Below are 25,514 nucleotides of genomic sequence, written 5' to 3'. Positions count from 1 at the left end.
TGATTAGGCCCTATGACGGTATCCCCTGAATAGATATGTGGACAGAGTTGGCAACGGGCTTTGTTGCAAGGATAGGTTCCTGGGTTAGTGGTTCTGTTGTGTGGTGTGTGGTTGCTGGTGAGTATTTGCTTCAGGTGGGGGGCTGTCTGTAAGCAAGGACTGGCCTGTCTCCCAAGATCTGTGAGAGTGATGGGTCGTCCTTCAGGATAGGTTGTAGATCCTTGATGATGCATTGGAGAGGTTTTAGTTGGGGGCTGAAGGTGATGGCTAGTGGCGTTCTGTTGTTTTCTTTGTTGGGCCTGTCCTGTAGTAGGTGACTTCTGGGTACTCTTCTGGCTCTGTCAGTCTGTTTCTTCACTTCAGCAGGTGGGTATTGTAGTTGTAGGAATGCATGATAGAGATCTTGTAGGTGTTTGTCTCTGTCTGAGGGGTTGGAGCAAATGCGGTTATATCGTAGCGCTTGGCTGTAGACAATGGATCGAGTGGTATGATCTGGATGAAAGCTAGAGGCATGTAGGTAGGAATAGGTTTCTGATATAGGGTGGTGTTTATGTGACCATCCCTTATTAGCACCGTAGTGTCCAGGAAGTGGATCTCTTGCGTGGACTGGTCCAGGCTGAGGTCGATGGTGGGATGGAAATTGTTGAAATCATGGTGGAATTCCTCAAGAGCTTCTTTTCCATGGGTCCAGATGATGAAGATGTCATCAATGTAGCGCAAGTAGAGTAGGGGCATTAGGGGACGAGAGCTGAGGAAGCGTTGTTCTAAGTCAGCCATAAAAACGTTGGCATACTGTGGGGCCATGCGGGTACCCATCGCAGTGCCGCTGATTTGAAGGTATACATTGTCACCAAATGTGAAATAGTTATGGGTCAGGACAAAGTCACAAAGTTTGTCAAGATCGGTACAGTTTGAACAGTTCCGACAGGATTCCCTTACCATCGGATGGGTTTTAACTATGTGTCATCATGTATAATGTAGCCATGGTCGTATCATTTTAGAGGGAAAGAGTCCTTAAGCAAATGGGGAATGATATGAAATACACTATTAGCAGATGGCATGCCACATTATAACTTTCCCCCTCTTCTATACAGTTGCATAACAGCTTATTTATATGGTAGTTGTGATATCTTTTAACTGTCTAGACTAATTTATTACAACTCTGAACAAGTTATTAGTTTCCTACAGTGATTTTTAATTACAGAAAGATTATTAATATTGCCCTTAAGAACAAAAATGGACAATATCTGACAGACCCTAAACACAAGAATGAGAGATGGTGAGAATATACCATGGCCTGAAAAACCTCAACTAGAGAGCAAGCCTGCCAGTAATGGATGAAGAAATCATGGTACCAATAAAAAAAATTCTGAACGGAAAAGCACTAGTTTATGATATAATATGAACTGAACTGTTAAAAAGTATAAGGGGATGAAGATCTGAAAGCTCTGTCAGAGGTGATGAAGAATATGTCTGAGACAGGAGAATTACCAGAAGATTTTACAACCTCATGCACATTCAGATCCCCCCCCCCCCCCAAAAAAAAAAGAACAGTGCTATGGATTGTAAAAACTACAGAACAATCAGCCTAGGATAGCATGTTCTTGCAAGTTGTTCAAGACTGAATGCAAGGAAAGACTGATAAGGAAATAAGTGGACAACAAAGTTTCAAACATGGAAAGGGCATCACAATTATGAACCTGAAGCTTATATCAGAAAGATCAATGGAAATATATTAAAAAACAGTATACTTGTGTTTCATTGACTTCCAAAAAGTATGACAGAATCTATCACTACAAATTGCTCAATATATTTCGATCAGTAGGGATTGAGGGATATGAACTCAGAGTAATAAAACAGTAATACTGGAATCAGACAGTGATCACAGTGGGTGACACAAGTAAAATCTAATAGTAATCAAGAGAGAAGTGAGACACAGTTGTATGCCACTGACTACTCAACATTTATAGCAAGTAATTAAATTAACCAAAATAAGTATTAAGATGAATGGAAAAGTGAGTGAATGACATTCACTATGTACAGTTGGCTGATTCAGAAGGTCTGATGAAGTTAGTGAAGATTACGTATGAACGTGGGAAACAGTCTATTATAAAGTTGAATGTGGACAAGATAAATAAGCGTGCCCTGTGACTATTTTTGCTATAGTGACAAACACACTCAGAGATTTCCTGATTGGTTTTGTTCTTTGTAGGTAAAAAGCCAATGCCCACCAAACATTGAGGGAGTGGAGTCTTCATTCCTCTGAAGAAGTGTGCAGTGTTGGGAAGAACACAGGTAAATGAATGAATTGGTTAAAATGAAATTCTTCAACTACTTTAGGGGTGAATTTGGGGTGTAGATGTAAATACACTGTATCCTTATAGAATATAGCGTATGCAGGCTCTGCCATCATCGTTCCAAGATTGCCAATTCTTCTCACTGAAGTGATGACTTCAAGGAAAGCAACCTTCAAGGAAAGGAGGGACATGGAGCAAGTAGCTAAAGGCTCAGACAGGGACCTTATGAGTACTGAGAAAATATGGTTCAGGTTCCATTGGGGAGTAGGCTTCTGAGTAAGTTAGAAGTTTATTAGGCCTTTCCAGAATCTATTGGTCAGTGTATGTACAAAGACTGAATAGCCCTGAAAAGGTGGATGGTATGTGCTGACTGACACCAAGTACACTCACAAGGAGCTGATGGACAAACCTGATGTCTTCAAAGATAGGCTATAGTCCAAGATGAGAGGAATAGCTGTAGTCTCTGGGAGACCGCCTCTTTGTTGGGCCCCAGAAGAGAAGTGCTTCCATTTAGCTAGGTAATATTTTTTAGTACAGTCCTTTCTACTATTATAGAGCAGTGGCACTCAACCTTTCCAGACTACTGTACAACCTTTCAGGAGTCTGATTGGTCTTGAATACCTCAAGTTTTACTTCACTCTAAAACTACTTGTTTACAAAATCAGACATAAAATTACAAAAATATCACAGGACACTTACTGAAAAATTGCTTACTTTCTAATTTTTACCATATAATTATAAATCAATTGGAATATAAATACTGTACTTACATTTCAGTATATAATATATAGAGCAGTATAAACAAGTCATTGTCTGTATGAAATTTTAGTTTGTACTGACTTTGCTAGTGCTTTTTATGTAGCCTGTTCTAAAACTAGGCAAATATCTAGATGAGTTGATGTACCCCCTGGAAGACCCAGGGGCACGTATACCACTGCTTGAGAACCACTGTTCTAGAGGATGTTTCGTATGGCTGTGAAGCATGAATATTCAAATACCAAGCTATGAGGTGGCACAGACAGATTGGGGTGCTTGATCTTGCCATTCCACTGGGTTGGAAAGCTTGGGGAATGTTGAGAGGATGATTGGTGGTTGGGATGACATACATCTGGTTGGGAAACTAGAACTGTCTGCATCAGAAGGGGGCAATCAGGATTTTGTGTAGAACTCAGGGCAGGAGAAGGCGGCATAGTTGAACTAGTCTGACCAAGGAAGAAGCAGAGCATCACCCTAGGAGTAATGATATAGAGCTCCTCAGGAGCAATACGTGGTGCATTTCTTGTTTGCTTGAGAGACTAACAGATCCCTGGTTGGGGTCCCCCATAGAGTGCAAATATTGCACAGTAACAAATTGTGAAACTCCCACTCGTGGTCGACTGCAAAGTGTCTACTGAGGGAATCTGTAAGCACATTTGGCTTTTCAGGAAGGTAGGCTGCTGATAGGGTGACTTGATTGGGGATACAATAGCTCTAGAGGCTGACTGCTTCTGCACTCCCCCGCTTGTTGATGCAGAAGACAGCCGTAACATTGTCTGACATTATAAAGACATGGTGAGTATGGATGAAAGAAAGAAAGGACTCACATGCCTTCCATACTGCTGGCAACTCCAGAATAATGATGTGCACCCTGGATCCTTGAGATGTTAGGCACCTTATGCTGTGTGACTGTTCATGTGGGATGCATCTGTAATAATGGTCCTGGTCTGGAGATGAAGGGAGAAAGGGGACGCACACACATACCTGATGAGGGTTTGTCCACCAGAACATGGAAGACAAGACAGTACCCTGACCTAAACTGTTACCCTGAGGTTCATGGAACAACAGCTTGGGCAGTATACAGACTGCAGCCAAGCCTGAAGGCAATGAAGGTAGAGTCTTGTGAACAGGGTGACCTAGGTGCATGGGGTGGGCCATATGACCTACGAGAGACAGACACGTTTATCTGGTACTTGAGGGTTGCTTGTGACATGAGCTATGATATTGTTCATGCTCTGGAACTTGTCCTTGGGGAGATACTTTCTTGCAGTGATAGAATTTAAGGTTGCTCCAGTGAAGACCAGAGCTTGTAGGGGGACGAGAACAGATTTTTCAATGTTTACTCTGATTCCCAGTGAAGAGAGGTGGTGCAGTAACATCATGGAAGTTGAGACACAGGCTTCCTGGCGAGAAGCAGCTATCCGTCAAGGTAGGGGAAGACAATGAGACCACAAAATTTGATGTGGAGCAATACTACTGAGAGTATCTTGGTAAAGACTCTGGGGAGGTCGCTATTCCAAGGGGGATTACTCTGTACTGAAAATGGTCAGAGACTACTATCAATCTGAGAAAGTGTCTGTGGGTGGGATGAATCTCTTCATGAAAGTAGACATCTTTTATATCAAGAGCTGTGATCCATATCCCTTTTCTAAAAATGGAATTATTGTTGCCAACGTGACCATGCAAAATCTGAGTTTGCGAATGAAGTGGTTGAGATCAATAACTAGTCTCCAACTACCCTTCTTTTTGATTATCAGGAAGTACGTCAAATAAAACTCTCCCCCTCGATATTGAGAAGGGACATGTTCTATTGCTCCTCGCTGCAGTAAGGTGTTCATCTCTTGCTTGAGAATACTCTCATGAGAGTGGCCCCTGAAAGGGAGTAGGGAGGGTGGTTTTTTTTGCGTGCAAGTAGGGATGCAAACTACCATATAACTAGAGTGGATGATGTTCAGCACCTGCTGTCCGTGTTGAAAAAGAGTGCTAGATGACCCCCAAATGGCGTGGGGAGATTGGGAGGAGTTGGGCTTAGTGTTTTGAGGCTCTCGAGCTCCCATCAAAAATAATATTGAGCTGGGGGTTGAGATGATGAGTCTGTTGCAGGGGTGTAGGGAAGCGCTACTTTTGAACACTCTGTCTCTGATATGGTAGTTCATAGGACCTCTAACAGAAAAACTGCTGAGCCACATGTGTAGATTTGACCGATGGGCGGTGGAGCCCCTCTTAGGGGGAGGTGTGTGTATCCCCAGTGAATGGAGGGTAGCCCTGGAATCCTTTAGGGTATGGAGGGACGTGTCCATCTTCTGGTTGAAGAGCTGTGACTAATCAAAGGGCAGGTCCTCAATGGTATTCTGAACCTCCCTAGGGAACCGTGACGCATGGTGCCATGACTCTGTGCATGACAATGGGAGTAGCCATAGCTGTAGAGGAGGTAGCAGCAGCATTTACTGCAAATTGGAGGATGGTCCTAGCTATCACTTTGCTCTGTCCAGTTGCGGAAGGCTGTCAGTAAATGCTGCAAACTGGGCATAGTTCAGGAAATAGTATTCAGCCAGTAGCACCTGATAATTGACTATCCTGAACTGGAGGCTAGATGATGAGAAGACCTTTCTTCCCAGCAGATCCTGGCTTTTGCCCTCTTTGTCAGCAGGAGTAGATTGGGAATGTTGCTGTCTAGCCCTTTCAGAAGCGGCATGGACAACCAGCTAATTGGGAGTGGGATGAGATGATAAAAATTCCACACCCTTGGGCAGCACATAATAATGCTTCTCTGCCCCTTTGTGGGTAGGAGCACAGATGGCAGGGGTGTGCCAAACTGTCCTAGCTGGCTGCAGTATGGCTTCATTAACAGGGAGAACTATTCTGTTGGGTCCAGAAGTATGCAGGATGTCTAGGAGTTTGTGCTTGGAGTCTTGCATCTGCTTGAGAAAAATCAGGAGCTCTCCAGCAATTCTGCAAAGTCGTCCCTGGAACTGACTGAAATCATTGAGGGGGGAGGGGATTTAGAAGTCTGCCAGATCTGGGAGCAGGGAAACAAGGGGTGACTCCTTGGCAGGTTGGATTGACTCTGCAGGGGATACTGGTTACTAGTCCCGCAATACTGCTAATAGAAGGGATTGATAGTTGGTTGTGGGGGACCACATGGCATGGGGTACCAGTGGCTCCAAGTTAGATGAGGCAGAGGTTGGTCCCAAACCTGCATGGGTCTTTTGGATGGTGGAGGTTATGTAGGGTAAGGGAAGAGTGGTTCATTGGCTGGATCAGAATCTCTTGATGAGGATGATTCTGGTTCAGGCTGATGTACAGAGGGGGTTTCCCAGCCTGGGTCCAATTGGGGTCTCATGGCCTTCTCCATGAGGTTTTTGTGGAGATGAAGTTCCCGCCCTTGTCGGGTACAGCTGGGGAACAATCAGCAGATACCATGATGTGAGCTTTCCCAAGGCAGTACAGGCAGCACGGGTGGTCGTCACTGACTAAGAAGGATTGCAAGCAGGAAGCACAGAGTGTGAAGCTTGGAGTCCTGGGCATAGTCTGGTACCCAAAAAGCACATCTGGGGGGTGGGGGAGAAGAGGGAGGGAGGGACCTCCCAAGAGATTGATGTAATGCTAAACCATAAAAACTATTAAAACATTGAACTATTTACAAACAAGATGATTCTTATTTTGTAGAATGAAGCTGAAGTTGCAAACACTTAAGAGGCTAATCCGGACCATGCAGTGTTCGGAAAGAACTGTAGAGGCAGTAGATTCACCCCGCTCTTTATCCCTTTGGTTGGAGGCACAAGGTGAGTCAGGGTGCATGCGCAGACCAGTGGACACTGCTTTCAAATTCTCTGGCTCCGGGCGCATGCGTACCATCAGTGGAATGAAAAAGGGACCCATCACTTGAAGCAGCAGTTAGGTTTCCAAAAAGATAACACAGATTACAAGCACCCATCATTAGAAGTCATGTCTGACTAGCATCAGGAGCTGAGAGCCTCACTGCACATAAATGACAGAGGGATTGCATGTCTCTTATTTACAGCTTGACTCTTCTCTCTCATAGGAAAGAACTGAAGAATTTAACAGAATACTGCATTCAGCTAACCTATTCCTTCTACAACTCTGATTTTAAGACGTCATCTCCTAACTCTATTAAAATTAGAGCTGGCCGAAACTTGGGATTTCCAGTTCACGAGAAGTTATGACGTTTGAAAATTTGGTTTTGTTCCAAATTGGAATGAAACCAAATTTGTCAAAATTTCTTGTGAATCAGAAAGCTTAAAAATCAAAAGGTATTTTAGAAACAGACACAAGGTATCTCCCCAGAGGGGCAGCTGCTGACTCAAATGGACATTCTTGTCAATTTCACAGCTGCTAGTGATTCTTTGAGTCTGTCAAACCCAACTCTCTTTCATTAAAAATAAATTGGATTCAATGAACTGGCATTTTCCAACAAAACTGTTTAATTGGAAAATTTCTGACAAGCTTTAATTAAAATACAGTTTTCCCAGCTCTTCAGTAAGGAATGTTAGACCTCACCTCCCCATTGTTCAAAAACAGATTAATCACTGGATAATTCAAGACTCTTCACAGCATTGTAGCTGGCCTGCTTAGATGAGTCAAACAAAACTCCCTCCTTATCAGGGCATTTAACTAGAGATTTCACCCATTTCCTTGCTGAAGCAGATTAATTCCAGCCAGGTTTATTCTCATAAGAAATAAAAAATAACGAAAAGAAAGATATTGGAAGAATATGAAGTCACAAAGTTAATGTGTAGTGCTATTGAAAAGAAAAAATTCACAGCTCTGGAGATGGAAGACTATCCATCTATTCACAAACCAATTACAGTCCAGATAGCAGCAGTGTCCTGCCAGTCGGCCTCAACTCTGTCAGTCAAATTCTTTGCCGTGTGGGCTAACGTGCCAACTAAGTCCCATTAATGCTAACTGGTTTGCTTTTTATTTTAAAACATGAAACAAAGGTTGGAGTGGCTACCTGACAAACAATGGTGACAAAAACAGTGTTTCCACGTTAAAACTACCTCACAAATACATGAAATATTTTGTGACAATGCAAATCTAATTGTCAGAATAGTTCCCAGATTGGAAATTGTTTGGGACTAGGATAGCATCTTTCCCGATGTAGCTTGATGCTTTTTGAATATTGAACAAAAAATTAAAATAACCTTTCGCATTTGTACACAGTATCAAGGATGCTATGAGCTACTTGTAGTACAAATAAATATAACTAATCATAAAGCACCTCTCTTCAGCAGTCACTAAGAATGCTCAGTTTCATTGACTCAAGCCTCTCAACACTGCAACTCATCTTCACAGGCTGTTGTGTAATAATGAAATTACATCAGTCCACTCACTCAGAACATTGAATCAGATACTTGACGTATTACAGGACTCCTGGGCTCATTGCCCTGTTTACTGAACAGTACTGGGCTAACCCAGAGGTAATAATCATGAAGAAATGAAAGGTCAATCTCTATGAAAGTGAAAGGTCATTTTAGTTTTCTGGGGTCAATACCGTAAAAGAATCAAGCTACTTTTTTGTTTGCACCTACCTAGAGTTAAAACACTATCAGCTTCAAGCCCTAAGTCAATGGAAACTGCTCATAATACAAATGGCTGTATGGTCCACATGTAAATAAAGTAAGCACGGGGTTATTACATCTCACCTCATCAGCCTGAGAAGTCACTTTAATAAACAGAGAGAGGCAAACAAAGTTAAGAGGTAGGATTAAGGAAGATGCATATAAACTAAAATATTAACCATTACAAATGACTGCATATTCATTACTGAACAGAATTTGAGAAGTGGCAACAACGAAGTACAGGAAGTTGAAAAGCACTGTTTTCACCACTGAATCCAAAGTGTTATATCAGAACACAAGCTCTCTGCATTAATCGAAGGCAGAGACAGTGTCTAAATAGCAAAGATGCTCTATAAAGGCTGTCTGTCACTTCTGCTTACCTTCCTGATCAAGGAAATGACAGCATTGGGCCAGATTACATTAAGCAGATGTTTCATGTGAATCTGGTTACTGAACAGAAGGTTCTCATTACACAACTGCAATACTCTAATTTTAGGCACACCATATGGTTTAAAAGTTTCTTATTAACACTGTATATTTGTTTATGTTCACATCTGTTTATATGCAGTACTGAACAATCAGAAGCAGAAATAATCAGAGGAGTACACGTTTTGCATTATAAATTGGTTAATATGAAACCTCAATATGAACACTGCAAAAACTTGAGAATTCATTTAAAGAGTGAAAACTGTGGAATATGTTCAGTATATCTGATATGGAATAATATTCCACAATATTATCTATTTAAAATTGTGTAACTGCATGGGCAACTTAAGTTAAATATACATTGAATTTACCAAATGAAAGGTTTTTTCCATATTTATTGGTAGTTTTACTTCCTTTAAATTTAGTTTGCCTTGTTTAATTTTTAGCATGCAGTACTCTTGCAAGTGAAAATTTATCTGAAAGACAAGATGGGTGAGGTAATATCTTTTATTGGACCAACTTCTGTTGATGAGAGAGACAAGCTTTTGAGCAAAACAGAGCTCTTCTTCAGGTCTGGGAAAGGTACTCCGAGCATCACAGATAAACGCAAGATGGAACACTTTTAAAAGGTGAACCTGGGAGCTTAAACTCATAACGCTCCTGGACATTAAAAATCATGGGCTGCTCAGACACACTGGATTTATGGCTTATTACAACAATCTGTAACCCACTAACCCCTCTTTTTGTCCTAGGACTGCAGAGGCGTTAACGGGCTACCCTACCTTGAATGGTTCCCTAAAATGTGTTAACTACTTATGCTAAACAGTCTGTTCCATCTTGCATTTAGCTGTGACCAGCAAGGCCTCCTTCCCCAGCCCCGGAAGGGCGGGCAGGCAGCAAGCACCCCCCTCCCAGCCCTGGAAGGGTGGGCAGGCAGCAATGGCCCTCCCACCCCAGACCCGGAGCGCCAGGCGTTGTGCCCCCCATCCCTAGTCCTGGAGCACTGGGCAGAGTCCCTGGCTGCAGGTTGGCCCCCATGAACCCCAGCCTGGGGCTCCAGCCACAGGGAAAGAGTGCCTGGTGGCTGGTGCAGCCACGCAAGGCAGCCTTTAATACCCGCTGCCCATGGTTATATGTAATGAGTCAACCATATTAACAGAAAATTGAACAAACCGAACTCAGTGCTTCTAGGTAAATGACTGCATAGGTAATAGCAAAAAAAAAAATAAAAAATCCAATGTTAAACCAATATACCTGCATCTCAGCTGATACACATGTCAAAAGCAAGATATGCTGAAACTAAACTGAGCTTAAAAAAATATGGTCTAAGATATACAGCTACTGACTGTACATATTTGTGGCTACTGTATACATTTTCCATAGAGCATATCAATAAAATGAGAACTTAACAGAATGGAAGACTATTACCTACAAATTATAAATAAGGCTACGGTTTTGTCTACGGCTACGGATTCCATGACTTTCACAACCTCCGTGACATACTCATAGCCTTAATTATAAATCCTGGAGGAATGAGATGGAAGGAATATACTGAAAAATACAGAAATGAAGCGAGAGTACCTACTCAAAAGTTCCTGATAACAGTGAAATTCCAATACACTTCTATAAATGCTGGAATACTAGGAAATGCTACTCTGATCAGGGTCTCTGCATGAGTGCAAACAGAAGGTACTCTGGATCAGTGGCTATAAAATGATTAGAAATTAGCTCATTTTTTGAGTATTTTACAATGACAAGGAGTTCACTATTGACAAGCACTTAATTAAAAATAAAACCATCACCAAACCACAAAATAACACAACCACCAACATAGCACCCCAGGCAGAAACAGCACGAAAATCAACCAGAGACTACCTAATTGTTTGGCAATACCTCCTCACTGACAACCATTAACCATTTGCCCCTTCTTGCACTCTACATTCAATTTTTGTATTTGTACAACTTTTATGCTAAAGGATTTGGTATTGGAACAATCTATTGTGCACAGTTGTTGTTTTGGATCTGTCACTATTTAGATTAAGGGAAAAAAAACACGTTTTCCAGTTTGTAAATGTGAAGAATTAAAACAGCAATGGACCTTTCATTAAATGCACAATATATCACAAAAGTAGCAGAACAGGCATCATCTCTTGCCACAACCATCCTCATATCCCTCTACATACTCCTCTAAACATCGTTAAATCTTCCAACATTACATTTCAATAAAATCCACAATTACAATTAAATAGCTATACCAGGCAAAGTATTTGTTAAAGCTCATAGACTACAGAAATGGCCAAAACCATTTTTTGGGGAAAACATATTAAAAAGAGAAAAATGCAACAAATTCAACAACAAGATTTTAATAATATAATAAATATCTATGATCAAGTTGCAGTTGACTGATAGTGAATCTTTATTACAGAAGATGCCGCTAAACTAAATAATTAAGGGTCCTTTGGAATTATGCACGTTAACCAAGAGAAGATTAGACATCCTAAACAACTCAGTTCTAATAGAAGTTTTAAAGGTGGAGATAACTAGTAGGGAAATTTATCCAGCTGACTTATGAAATATTACTTAAAAAAAACCCCTTTCCTCTATTGTTTTTCATATTAAAAAAAGATATATACATATACACAAAGATATGAATGAATACTTTGAAATAACACAAAAATATCTGAAGTGTAAGGTATTTTTCCAATTCAGATTTCTTCCTAGTCATTGTCCCTCTCACCCTATTTAAATGTTTTAGTATGACACTTCATTTAAGAATCTCAAAGCATTGAGATTAAATTTCAATTGTATGAAGAGTGATGTTTTGTGGTAGCCATGAAGGAATGATTTATAGATTTCCCCTAGAAACTTTTAGTACAATTGCAAGGTGTACAAAATCACAGTGCCAATTTTAATAGCCCACGGACTGGATGTGAAGTGGAGTGGAGGACCTTCTCTGCATTGCCCCCACTATGCCAAGGGCCTCAGTGTGAAGTTCTTTGATTCTCCACAAGTCGTGGCTCTACAGCAATTGTGCTGCACTAGGGCCTTCCATTCCTGCACGAAGCTAATGGATGGTGTCAACTACTGAACACTGGTTCTGAGCCAATGTTTGATTTGATCTATCTGCGGACTCGGGCTAGGAGCGCTGTGGTGGTATAGCTATGCCAGTTATAATGACAAAGTCACGCTTTGGTTGGTATAGCTCACTGCAGCCCCTTCCCCCCCAAGTGAAATTAGTTATATTGGCAAAACTGCACGTTTGCCTCTAATGATGTAGGAAAGGAAGATTTTTTTTTCAGTAGTTAAAAGACAAAAATAATACCTGTAGAACATCTGATAGGACACAGATTAAAGTCCTGAGGGTATTCTCTATTTTTTTAGTTTTATATAAGATGCCCCCAACTTCAATAGTGTGTATCAGACAAACGTTCCTTTTAGCTAAGAAACTAGGGCTAAGGCTCCCATTAGAGCTCATCATTACTTCAGCTGAGGGGTTAGGGGCAGAGGTCACTGGAGAGCAATACAAAGCAATCCTACTCTGTGGTAGCCCAAGGAGAACACAGTCAAAAATCTAAACCTTCTGCATGGCAGCATGAAGCACTACAAGACTATTTGAATCGTTTTCAGAAATGTGGTTTTTAATTTTCTTTTAACTCCACAATGTTAAAACTCATGTTTATTGCCTTGCCAGACATTGCTGGAGATTTTTAGGAGTGGGTAAAGGGGAGTGGGGCAAGGGAAGTGTTGATATAGCCACATCTGCAGTAAGAGGTTTATCTGAAAATGTAAAAGAAGGAAGATTTTTGTAAACTTGCTGTATCTGAACCGAAAACCTTTAACTGCAATAGATATTTTGAACAAGGTGAGTTTTAATATCAACTTTAATGTTAATGTTTTTGAGGCTTTCATTGCAGACATTTATTTTTCTGTATTGTGCATGCCGTATTTGAAGGTTACATATTCTCTGACAAGTGTATCCTCATCTATTGCCTAGCCAAGTTAGAAAAGAAAGCTAGTATGTCTCAGTAAATTAGAAAATAAATTAGACAAAGGCAGCAATCCAAGCAAGCAGCACAGAGCTGTAAGTCATGAATTCAAGGCTATTGACAAGCACTCAGCAGGAAACAGGTTAATAACATGAAATATCAGGTCCCATAACTTATCTATACAATTAACAAATACCAAGCTATTTCCATTCTCTTAGAGCTAGATATTACACAACGTCCCTTCAGTAAAAGTCAAGTTATATTTTGTTTTATCTCCATTCTTTTATGCAAGATTATGTTGGACAATTTTAAGAATGTCATTAACAGCTTGCTTCTCTCTCCATATTGTAATTAGCCCTTTCTTCCTTACATAGTGTAGCAAGATATGAATGACAGGTAATCAGCATTCTCACTTGAAGATATTTTTTAGTCTTGCAGGGATATTGTAATACATGTAGATGTGTCAGGTTGAATTAGAGCAAGGGTGGGCAAACTACGGCCCACAGAACTGCATCCGGCCAGCAGGATTGTCCACTATGGTGTCGCAGATCCCGCGTCGCTCTCAGAAGCAGCCAGCACCATGCCCCTGCGGCCCCTGGGGGAGAGGGACAGAGGGCTCTGTGCATTGCCCTTGCCTCCAGGCACCGCCCCCTGCAGCTCACATTAGCCGGAAATGGGGAACCGCGTACAATGGGAGCTTTGGGGGAGGTACCTGGAGGCATAGCAAGGGCAGTGCGTGGAGCCCTGTGCCTCCCTCTCCCCCAGGGGCCGCGCAGGGATGTGGTGCCAGCCGCTTCCCAGAGTGGCGCAGCGTGGGGCCAGGGCAGGCACCCAAACATACTACTCCACAGCCCACCTGTGCCACAACAACTGTTTTTCAGTCCCACTCTGGCAGGGCTCTGGTTTCAGTCCCACTCTAGCTTCAGCCCCACTGCGTCGGGTCTTTGGCTTTCTGCCCTAGGCCCCAGCCAGTCTAATACCAGCCCTGCTTGGCAGATCCCTGAAACCTGCTTATGAATCCCCAGGAAGCTTGGGACCCTGAGTTGAGAATTGCTCTTTTATTTCAAATGGGAACTGAAGATGCTTAGGACCTTGCAGAATAAGACTCTCAATGAGGTCTATGACTAAATTTCCAACATGCAAGTAGTACAGCCCTTGTAATTAGATTCTTTCCATTATCTGATAAAGGTGTTTGCCACCTCCTCAGAACATTAAGAAAAAATCATGTTTATGATTATTTAAATACTGTGCGTTATGTCATGAAATCAGACACAGTGGAGGTTTTATTACTTGTTTTCCTCCCCCAAGGATCTGGCTTGTTACATTATGATGATGCTATTCATCCAGCATTTAAAGAACCAACCATAAAAGCAGACAAATATTTTTGTTGCTTTTCTGCTTTTGTAAAACTTCAGAACACCTAACAGGTATTTTCATGCTGGGAAATTCATAGATTCATAGATATTAAAGGTCAGAAGGGACCATTATGATCATCTAGTCTGACCTCCTGCACAATGCAGGCCATAGAATCTCACCCATCCACTCCTGCAATAAACCTCTCACTTATGTCTGAGCTATTGAAGTACTCAAATCATTACTGAATTAGGACATACGTTAAGGATGATAATGGGCTTTTTGAGATGGAATTTGGTATTCACCTTGGGAAAGGATATGGTAGAAGATGGAAAGGGGAAAAAATGCAGATGGTGGCAGAGGTAACAAGGAAGCTCAGTTCCCCAGTCTATCTAGCAGAGATGGTGGCAACCTGGAAGTCAGTTTTAAAATGACAGTAACTATAACAAAATCTCCCCTTGGAGCTCAACAGGAGGCCCCATTAAAGCCTGAAGAACCAAAGAAATCCCCCTGTGGGACTGCTGGAACAGATCAATGATAAAACAGAGAAAAAGTCTTGACATAGGGATGAATACCGTGTCCTGATCCATGATGAACCAATAGTTTGCAAAGACAGTTGAGGAATGGACAAAGAGTGCACTGACCTTTTAAGAACCTTTGTTAATCCTGCTAGTAGAATATATTCATATTCTGGACAGTGCAAAAATTCAATAAAGACAACTACAAACTACTACACTTAAGAGGGAAAAAAAAAATCAAATGCACACCTATAAAATGGGGAACAACTGGCGAGGCAGTAGCAATGCTGAAAATGACCTGGAAGTTATAAATTGCATGCGAGTCACAAACCGAACATGATCACAAATTGCACGAGTCAAAAATGGGCTGCAGGTGCGAAAAAGACAAATATTCGGGGGTGTACTAACAGGTCTGTCATCAAGACATAGGAGGTAATTGTCCTGCTGTACTTGGCTCTGCTGAGGCCTCCGCTGGAGTACTGCGTCGCATTCGAGGAACCACCCTTTAAGAAAGATGTAGATAAATTGGAGAGAGTCCAAAGGAGAGTATCAAAAATAATAAAAGGTTTAGAAAACCTGATCCCCGAGGAAAGCTTTTATAAAAAGTGGACATGTTTAATGTTGAGAAAAGAAAACTGAGGGAGACCAGTCTTCAAATTTGTTAAGGGTCGTTACAAAGAAGACTATGATCAATTGTTCTCCCTATCTACTGAAGACAAGACAAGTAGTAATTGGCTTAATCTGCAGCAAATGAGATTTATGTTAGATATTAGGAAAAATTTTCTACCGATAAGGATAATTAAGCACTGGAATAGGCTTCTAAGGGAGATTGTGGAATCCCTGTCATCTGAAAACAGATTAGACAAACACCAATCAGGGATGGTCCTGCCACAACACAGGGGGCTAGACTAGATGACTTCTTGAGGTCTCTTCCAGCCCTATATTTCTAGGATTCATTTATTTCCAACGTAACTGACTAACTTTTAAATAATTGAACTTGAAAAATAAAATAGTCAACTGACTGATATTCACTTTTAAATGAAATTTCAGTTTCAAAATTCTTCATACAGTTAGGCGCCTCTCTATAAGTTTCAGAATAGTACACTCAGAAAAATGGAGAAAAGCTTTCTTATAGTGAATTTTATTTATTGCTCTTATAGTTTTACCTTCATGATGATTTATGGAATAACAGTGGGTCAAAATTAACAATCTACAATGAAGGAACATTCTATTATTAGCATAGAAATATGTTACATATTAGGAAAACATTGCTGGTGATTAGATTACTGCATACTCATATGTTAGTTTACTTTAGAAAATTACAACCCCATTTCACCTATAATCATTTCCTCAAAGAACATTGTGTCAGAGGAACATGCAGCTAATTCAAATATCTTGCTTATTTAACAAAGTTAATTGAATTATCCAGAAAAATTAAGTGCTTGTTTAGAATTATTTTTGGTGCATATGTTTGCCATGTGTTTATCATCTGTCCTTTCATGACAAAAAGGTCTGCTAAAAGATGCTGCATTTGTGATCCAGAAATCGTTTTATAATACTCAAATGATAAAATACATGTTTTACTGTGAAGTATTTTTTACTGAATTTCAACCAATGTTAGCCACCTATATCCAAGCAAAATATTAATTTTCTCTGAAGCTATTAATAATCACTACAATTTTGTACATTTAGTACATGGGAATAGCTACAAAAATATGATTGACTACTGAGCATTAGTAAGCACAAAATACAATGAATTAGGGTCAGCCAACCTTGTAGATCTTTGTCTCCAACCACACAAACCTACTTATATCATCATTGTGTCTGAAGAGATTTATTCACAAGGGACTCAGTCTCATAATTCCCAGAAAAGACAAACCTAAACAAAAGAAGTTAATGTACAGCGAAGGAATGAAAAAAATTATCTTGATATCCCATACGCCACTTTGCCTTTTATGATGGTCACGATATATTGACTTCCATGTTCGAATAGGATCACCATACACTTCTGACATGAATAAAAGACAGAAAGCATTACAGACTTTCCAATAAGACATCTAAAATACTTTACAATACAGATATTTTCAAGCTTCAAATCCTCCTTTGTCACTTAATATGCAAATCCTAAATGAAGACTGTAAATGCAGTCAGACATCCAACAACGTGTCTAAAGTTTTTTTAAAAAACTGCTGCTATTAAATTCCTTATAACTTGACATTTAGGTCTGTGTTTTTCATTTTTTAAATGCTCTCCACATATTTAATAGGGAAAACCAACTATGAAAAAATTAGGTAGTGAGCATCCATCCAATAGCTCAGAATAAAATGAAGCCAAGAACAAATGAGACGCTGTCAGGCTACAAACTTCCCCTTCCTACCCTCTTAATAAAAAGAATACCTATCCTCCTACCTCTAAAGGCTTCCTAAACACTAAGGCTCTTGGTCCTGTACCTAGAACTCTGTGAGTAGAGCCTGTACCTGCATAGTTTTCAGTGCAAGATTGGTTCGTTCGGCATAGTATCATATTCAAATTGAATAGAGAGATTAGGGAATGAAAATAATGAATAGAACATTACAAATTAATAATTATTTTATTCAGACTTTACATAACCCCAAAATTAATGGCAGAATTCCAATCTAAATAGTTCAGAAGAGAAAAATAAATTAGAGGGGTTAATTTAATAAAAAACTAATGGATATGCTCCGATCATCTGACTCCAATAGCATACGTTACAGTGTATCAACTGAACAGCAACAGTTGACCTTTCTAATTGTTTAAACTGATCAGCACATCCAATATTTAACTGAAGAATTAGATTATTCGTAAACAAACATACTTCAGCCCCAAATCATTTCTAAATGCCCCTTTTTCATTAATTTAAAGTGGTGTTGTTTGGAGGATGGGAGAAGAAGGAAGCTGATGTCTTGTCTGATTATAGGAAAGATGCACTGTAGACAGCTAACAAACAAGTTAATGACTATTTCCCACTAATTATTGCATCCTAACAGGTGGTTGCTGACTATAGGAGTAAGCACCAGTCAGTTTCCATGTTAGTTTCACTTTATACATCTCTTAAAAAAATATCAATCTGCACTCTAGATCATCTTCATATTGAGGGATTTTCATTACAGGATCGGCCACAAATCCACAAAAGTCAATGGGTCCTTCCAGTGACTTCAATGTGTTTTGGACCAGGCCCACAGGGATTTGGTATGCATATTTCTCCTCTAAAGGCAAAGCTCAATATCAGCCTCATCACATTAAAGATTTATATTTTACTGTTCCAAATCTCAGGGAGGAAAAAAGCTGTATTATTAACATGCAGACTCCCTACCCAAAAGGGTACTTTAATGATTTAAGCTATTAGTATTTTTAGCACATGGAGATATGGCTGGCAGCTTCATAGTATCAAGACAAGATATGGATTGTGCTCTAAATGGCTTCTAATTTTTAAAGTTATGCTGTGACAAGAAGTGACAGTAACAAACAACATAGGGTAAGGGGAGTGGTAGGAAAAGAGTTACAGTAAGATCATGTGCTTACTGTGAATAGATTTGTTTTTGTTTATACCAAAAGATCCAACAGAAAAATTGATAAACAGAGACATTTCTCCCATATTCAGAATTTAAAAACAGTTTATATAATTTATTATTCTTTTGCCTAGGAAAGGCTTAAGTCACTGACTCGATGCATTAGTCACACATGCATTTACATCCATATTGCGATTTTCATACAGATGCATCAGAGAAGGTTTCATGTTAAAACAGATGAAGTGTAAAGCAAAATAATCTGCTTTGGCTAAATTATATTTAATGGGGAAAACTAATCTCAAAAGGTAGTCAGTGAAACAAGATAAAGAAAGGTCTATGTTTGAACACGCTTATCTGTGTTTCAAACAGTTTTCTTCTTCAATTAGAACCAACAGATGGATTTTCAAGGGAAACTTTAAAACCCTAAGAGTTGCTATGACCTTCCTATGTACGAGCATAGAGATAAAAAGCTAGGAGACAAAAGTATAGCTAGCTCTGATGTTATTTAAGAACCATCTTTAGTACAATCAATTTCAGTGATACATAGTCAGCAACCTGCAGTACATTTTGTTTCTTTGTGGGCATTATTAGTCCATCAAGAACAAGACTGTTCTAAACCTCAGCATAGCTGAAAGATGCTGTGAGATCCAAATTCTTGTGTTCAGCACCTTACCTGCCAGGAAGGCAGTGAGGTTTCCCAGCATAAACCTGAGACAATAAGTCAAGAACTCCTGAGTTCTATTCCCAGACCATTATGAACTATTAATTATTTTCAACTATAACAACTACACAACTGTGTGAGCCTGTTCAAGCTATAACAAAGCGGTGTTCAACCTTTACATACCAAGATTTCCATCTCATTTAGAAATATGGGAAGGGGAGTGTAGCTGAAATCATAATACCTGTTCTTGACCCTTAGGTTAAGAAACCATGTTATAATATCTCTATATGGTATATATAAATTGTTCATTATATAAACGTATACTAAAATTCAGCTAAACTTATTTCTGGTTAGTAATTGGGTAATTATTAGTTGAAAATATTCACTGCAGTTAATCTATTCCATTCATTATCTAGGTAACTGAATCAGATTTACATTAAAATGCTGAGAATATGTAAATACTCTGAGAAAGGCCCAGAAGATGCAAAAACGTAGAACTTTGTCACTCTCTCATAACTTTCAAAATGAATATGTTCCACTAGAAATATTTATTGATTTCCTTTAAGTAACTAGTGTGCACTAGAATAATATATTTTAGCCTATTTACTTATGAATTTTTCAGAAGCATAAGAATGGCCATAGTGGTTCAGACCAAAGGTCCATCTAGCCCAGTATCCTGTCTTCCAATGCCAGGTGCCCCAGAGGTAATGAACAGAATAGGTAATCATCAAGTGATCCATCCCGTTGGCCATTCCCAGCTTCTGGCAAACAGAGGCTAGAGACAACATCCCTGCCCATCCTGGCTAATAGCCATTGATGGACCTATTCTCCATGAACTTATCTTGTTCTTTTTTGAACCCTGTTATAGTCTTGGCCTTCACAACATCCTCTGGCAAGAAGTTCCAAAGGTTGACTGTGCATTATGTGAAAAAATACTTCCTTTTGTTTTAAACTTGCTGCCTGTTAATTTCATTTGGTGACCCCTAGTTCTTATGTTATGAGAAGGAGTAAACAACACTTCCTTATTTACTTTCTCCACCAGTCAAGATTTTGTAGACCTCTATCATATCCCCACTTAGTCCTCTCTTTTCCAAGCTGAAAAGTCCCAATCTTATTAATCTCTCCTCATATGGAAGTCATTCCATACCCCTAACAACTTTTGTTGCCCTTTTCTGAACTTTTTCCAATTCCAATGTATCTTTTTTGAGATGTGGCAACCACATCTGCACGCAGTATTCAAGATGTGGGCGTACCATGGATTTATATAGAGGCAATATGATATTTTCTGTCTTATTATCCATCCCTTTCTTAATGACTCCCAACATTCTGATTGCTTTTTGAACTGCCGCTGCACAGTGAGAAGATGTTTTTTGAGAACTATCCACGATGACTCCAAGATCTCTTTCCCGAGTGGTAACAACTAATTTAGACCCCCATCATTTTATATGTATAGTTGGGATTATGTTTTCCAATGTGCATAACTTTGCATTTATCAACATTGAGTTTCATCTGCCATTTTGTTGCCCAGAAACCCAGTTTTGAGAGATCCTTTTGTAGTTCTTCGCAGTCTGCTTGGGACTTAACTATCTTGAGCATCCAGTTTACATTCTTAAATGTCATTTGGTAGTGTTTTAGCATTCAGGAGTCAGACTTTTCCCCTTTTTACTTTAGTTTAGTTATGTATTAAGTCTGTTCTATTTTATATAGGATCTTATACCCAACTTGTGAACTGCCACAGGTAACATAGCAGAACAGTACCTACTGTTGATTCTGATCTACAATATGTGATCCAATCCTCTCTTATATCTTCTAAGAACTGAGTGAGAATGAAAGCAGGAAAACACTACACAATCAGAAGGCGATTTCTGAATACTTTTTCCTCAGCATACACTATATTTAGGCCAAGTAATACCCTCAAGCCAAACAATATTGCTCAGCATACAACAGACATTTCTGGAATTGCCACTGAAAGGTGTATTAAAAACAGCAGCAGCAGGAGCTCATGAACAGAAGATTTCACAATAATCATGCACCATAAGCCTGAAACCACCTTTCCAGGGAGCATCATGAAAACTGGCCTCTTTAAAGTCATTAGTGTTTACAAAAATCCTTATTTCCTATGGAGCATATTCTAAAAAACGCAGAGAAACAGAAGCTGAGCAGCCAGGGTACTTTAAGGTGGAGGAACTCAGCTTTCCATACTTGTGCAGTTCTCCTAATGTAGGTATAAAAAATATTCTCCATGCTAGGCACATCTTACAGGTAGTTCTTTAATACCCTTCTGAAGACCAGGCTTTCTTCTTGGCCTTCGCATCAGCTACAGCAGTTGAATAAGTCTTCTACTGCTACTCATAAGAAAGGGAAGAAGGCCACAGCAAGTAAACACCTTAGTTATACTCCTGGGGGAATTTCTTCCCTTCGAAAGTCATTTTTCTGCAGGGAAGCAAAGCCGCAAGAGCAGTCATGAGACCCTCCCCAGCAGTATGTTTTGGGTGCCCAAGGCAGCTGACAGAGAGGTAAATCATTGTGGGGCAGGAGGCGGGACTGAGGAAGACCTGGCTGGTGGCTCCTACCCTGCACCGGGCTCAGCTGCTAGCCCCGGCTAGGCTGGCGAGAGGATGGGATTTCCTCTTCCCCTGCACGGCATCCAGGGCCAGGTCAGACCCATCCCCAGATTTCTCCCCAGGCTGCAGAAAGCTCTGCAAACTCCCCCCCCCACCCCCATCCCCCGCTTTCTGCTCCCATCGCTCGTCAGTTGCAGGGGGAGGGGTGACTGTACAGGGAGCTGCTCCCCCATCCACCCAACCCCCATGCATCCAGACTCCATCATACCCAGCCCTGCCTGCCGAGCATCACCTCCCCACACCCAGCCCTGCCAAGCCACACTCCCCCTGTACCTGGACCACCCTGATGAGTCACCTGCACCCGGAGCCCCACCCTACCAAGCCCCAACCAGCTGCACCTGGATCTCCACCCACTGACCCCACAGGATCTGGACCCCCCCCCACACCCAGACCCCCTGCCAAGCTCTATGCCTGCCACACACCGAGCTCCAACCACTTTCACTGGACCGCCTGCAGAGTCCCATTACCATTGCACCCAGAACCCACAACAAACCCGTGCATCCAGACCCCCCCTGCACCTGGATCCCCCACTGAGCCATCCACATGCAGACTGCCCCGCACAGAACCCTCTCAACCCACACTAAGCCCCTCCACATTTGGATCCTGCTGGGCTGAGCCTGCCTGCCCACACCTGGTGTACCTAGCAGAGGGGGGCAAGGCCCTGGAGTGTTTCTGGGGCAAGCCCGGTCCTTGTACCGTGTCAGGGTTAGGTGAAGCCTTACCGCTGAGTCTGTGTCCCTGGGGGAAGCTGCACATGATCTCCCACCTCTATGCAGCCAGTGGCCTGTGCTCCCCAATGCCATGCTCGAACCTCCACATTTATTTGACAAATAAAATTTGCAGAATTTTGCACAATTTTAAAATATTTTGCGCAGAATTTTTAATTTTCTGGTGCAGAATTTTTAGTTTTTTGGCGCAGAATGCCCTTAGTATAGTTAGCTCTGAAGGCTGTTAATTGTTTAAAATCTACCACCAGACACTTGGATAGGGAAAGGTTCAAGGATCTCCAGAGTTCAAATACAAATTCTGAAAAGCTTAAATAGGATAAAAATAAGATGGTTCAGAACCGTTTTCGCTGTCTGATCAACAATAGTACAGACCAGCTCCAACACCATGTCTTGAGGAATATGCAAAACTTCTCTTAAAAACTTCAGCACGCTTCGTAATGTTGTGTTGAAATCTTAACGAAGGCAGTGTAATCTTACTGAGCTTACAGAAAAATCAGTAACTCAGGAAGGCTGCACTGCATTGATTCACATTTGGAAAGGACATCATCATCAGATTGGCTAAAACTACTTGCCTTTAAACTGAAAGCTTATGTTATGCAAAAAAATATTGGAAATATCAAATTCTAGAGGGAGAACCTAAACCCACGGAATGTGTGGAAATCCAACATGTGCGTTTCCCAGCATCTTACAGCTAGCACTTCTCTGACCATCTTCTTCTGGAATCTGACAACTTGGGGTGGTGTATTTCAGCAGTACAATGGTTTTAAATACAGCAGTTGTGAATCAATGACTCTCTCTCGGACATCTTTCAAGCCCATGTGGTGCATCTATTGTAGTTTAGGCAAACTTAAAACTCTCACAAGAAGTACACTCCAAATAAAAACTTACTAGCTAAGCCTACACATACAAATGCACTATAATCAAACTTTAGTAGTCATATACAATAATGGGCTTATTTAGTGTTTCCTTTTAATGACTAAGGTTACATTATTTTCAGCACATTGATTTCACATAAAATGAGAAATTCTTTTCATGCTGTTAAAAACAAAATTAAAATGGTCTGTTTTTTGTTTTCTGTGCATGTTCACAGATAATCTGGCAGAAGTGGATGTGACTGAATAACCAATCACTGAAGAATGGAAGGTATAGGAAGGCGGGATGTTGGGTAGAACCAGCTGTTCTGTGTCGTGGTTCTCTTATAGAGCTAAAAACTGCAGACCAGACTACTGAGAGTGGTGGGTGGCATTGAGAGACCCAGAAAACTTAGGAGAAAGGGTCCTCAACCCTTTGGAGAAAATAAAGAGAAAAACTACAAAATTGGGTGGAACTTTCTCTTCTGGTATATACAGAAACATTTTTAGCACTTTATAAAGTGTTATTTAGTTGATACACATATATGTGCGTATGAAATTTAATGTTGCCATGTGAAAATTGCCATTTTGCTCCATGAAAATTGGCACTCTTTTCCAGGACAAAATACAGCCTGAGTGTATACTCAAACAGGCTAAAGGAAATGACTGCTTAAATAGCGATACAACAGATGAAAGTCTTGTGTATGAAGGCCCTGCAGAGATGACATGAACAAGACAACTGTGACCCGTGTCTAAATGGATTTACAGTAGAACCTGAGTTACAAACTAACCGGTCAACCACACACCTCATTTGGAACCAGAAGTACGCAGTCAGGCAGCAGCAGAGAGGGGGAAAAAAGGCAACTACAGTACTGTGTTAAACTACTTAAAAAAAGGGAAAGTTTAAAAAAGATTTGACAAAGTGTAAGGAAACTGTTTCTGTGCTTGTTTAATTTAAATTAAGATGGTTAAAAGCAGCATTTTTCTTCTGAATAGTAAAGTTTCAAAGCTGTATTACTTCCATGTTCAGTTGTAAACTTTTGAAAGAACAACCGTAATGTTTTGTTCAGAGTTCAGAATATTTCAAAGTTACGAACAACCGGCATTCCAAAAGTGCTCATAACTCAAGTTTTACGGTACTTGGATGGAAATTAACTGAACTTCTCTCGTATCACTTGCTTGAAGCCACATATTCCAAAGGTAAATCTTAGTTACCTACCCTTAATTTTTCCATCTCTGAGGTGGGCAGCTGGTTCTCCATGATCCATTACAACTGGGTTATTGATTGTCATCTTCCAAGCACAGAGGTTTTTAAGAACTACTTAACTGCTTGTAACTCTAGGAAGTTGTTCCAATGAGCTTCATGATACATTTCCCTTCAATTGAAGGGGCCTATCTGAACTCCCTCAATAGTTTAGAAAGTAATCTGATTCCTGATTCTGGAAATCCCACTGATAATCAGGACCATTTTTAAAGTACAGAGGTGCATCACTGCTATCAGTTTCCACATTCAGTCACAGCATACACAGTAAGTGGAGTCCCTTGAGGGCAAATACTTGGAGTTCCCAGAAAAAATATAGATCATGAAATCTTTCCTTGGCCAACTTGACTAGAACTAGGAATGTCTGATAGAATGCCCAGAAATAGGCTAGATCCTGAAAGGGCACTAGGGAGCTCCTCTGAAAATAGATGAAATTGAAGAACTTGAGTATGTGAAAGATCTGGTCACTAGGTACAGATGTTATCTAATATGGATCGGTTATCAACACATCATCTAAGATACTCCTGTTATAGACTGGCCATCAGAGGTACCATCAGACTGGTGAGATAAAAGGAACCAGAGAGATGCCAAAGGACAATGGAACTGGTAATACGTCTGCAATTTTGTAAAATGCAGGTAGTATTGATGGAACAGGCTTTCTTGTAGGACAATGAAAATCCTGAGGAAAAATCTGTCAGAAAGGTCTGGACTTCATGGAGAAATGAGCATTGCACACTGTCAATCAGTCCGGACAGATCCACTAATGGGATAAACTTGTCTGCTCTCTTCTCTACCACAAGTAGTCTTGAATGAACACACACACAAATCACCATGGAAACTAGTATCTGTTTCTCATAAAATGAGGTTTGCAATATTGTCCTCTACCCTTCTCTTTATATTTATGACAAACACCTTTAAAATCCCTCCTGGCCAGAGGA

At 40.5% G+C, this 25,514-nt stretch overlaps 1 protein-coding gene and 1 long non-coding RNA gene across 4 annotated transcripts in view; one reads left to right on the top strand and one right to left on the bottom strand.

Moving 5' to 3' along the window:
• The window catches only part of UBE2F (ubiquitin conjugating enzyme E2 F (putative)), a 127,942-nt gene that overhangs the window by 2,309 nt on the left and 100,119 nt on the right, over nucleotides 1-25,514 (bottom strand). The gene's annotated exons all lie outside the window — the stretch shown is intronic.
• On the top strand, nucleotides 2,212-24,177 carry LOC122458203. The gene is made up of 3 exons (XR_006278116.1): nucleotides 2,212-2,295; nucleotides 6,723-6,838; nucleotides 23,555-24,177. It is a non-coding gene; the product is annotated as an uncharacterized LOC122458203 (long non-coding RNA).

This window comes from Dermochelys coriacea, chromosome 11 (assembly GCF_009764565.3).
Source record: "Dermochelys coriacea isolate rDerCor1 chromosome 11, rDerCor1.pri.v4, whole genome shotgun sequence".
In the NCBI taxonomy this organism is placed as follows: domain Eukaryota; kingdom Metazoa; phylum Chordata; order Testudines; family Dermochelyidae; genus Dermochelys; species Dermochelys coriacea.
This window is presented reverse-complemented; position numbering and strand designations above follow the sequence as displayed.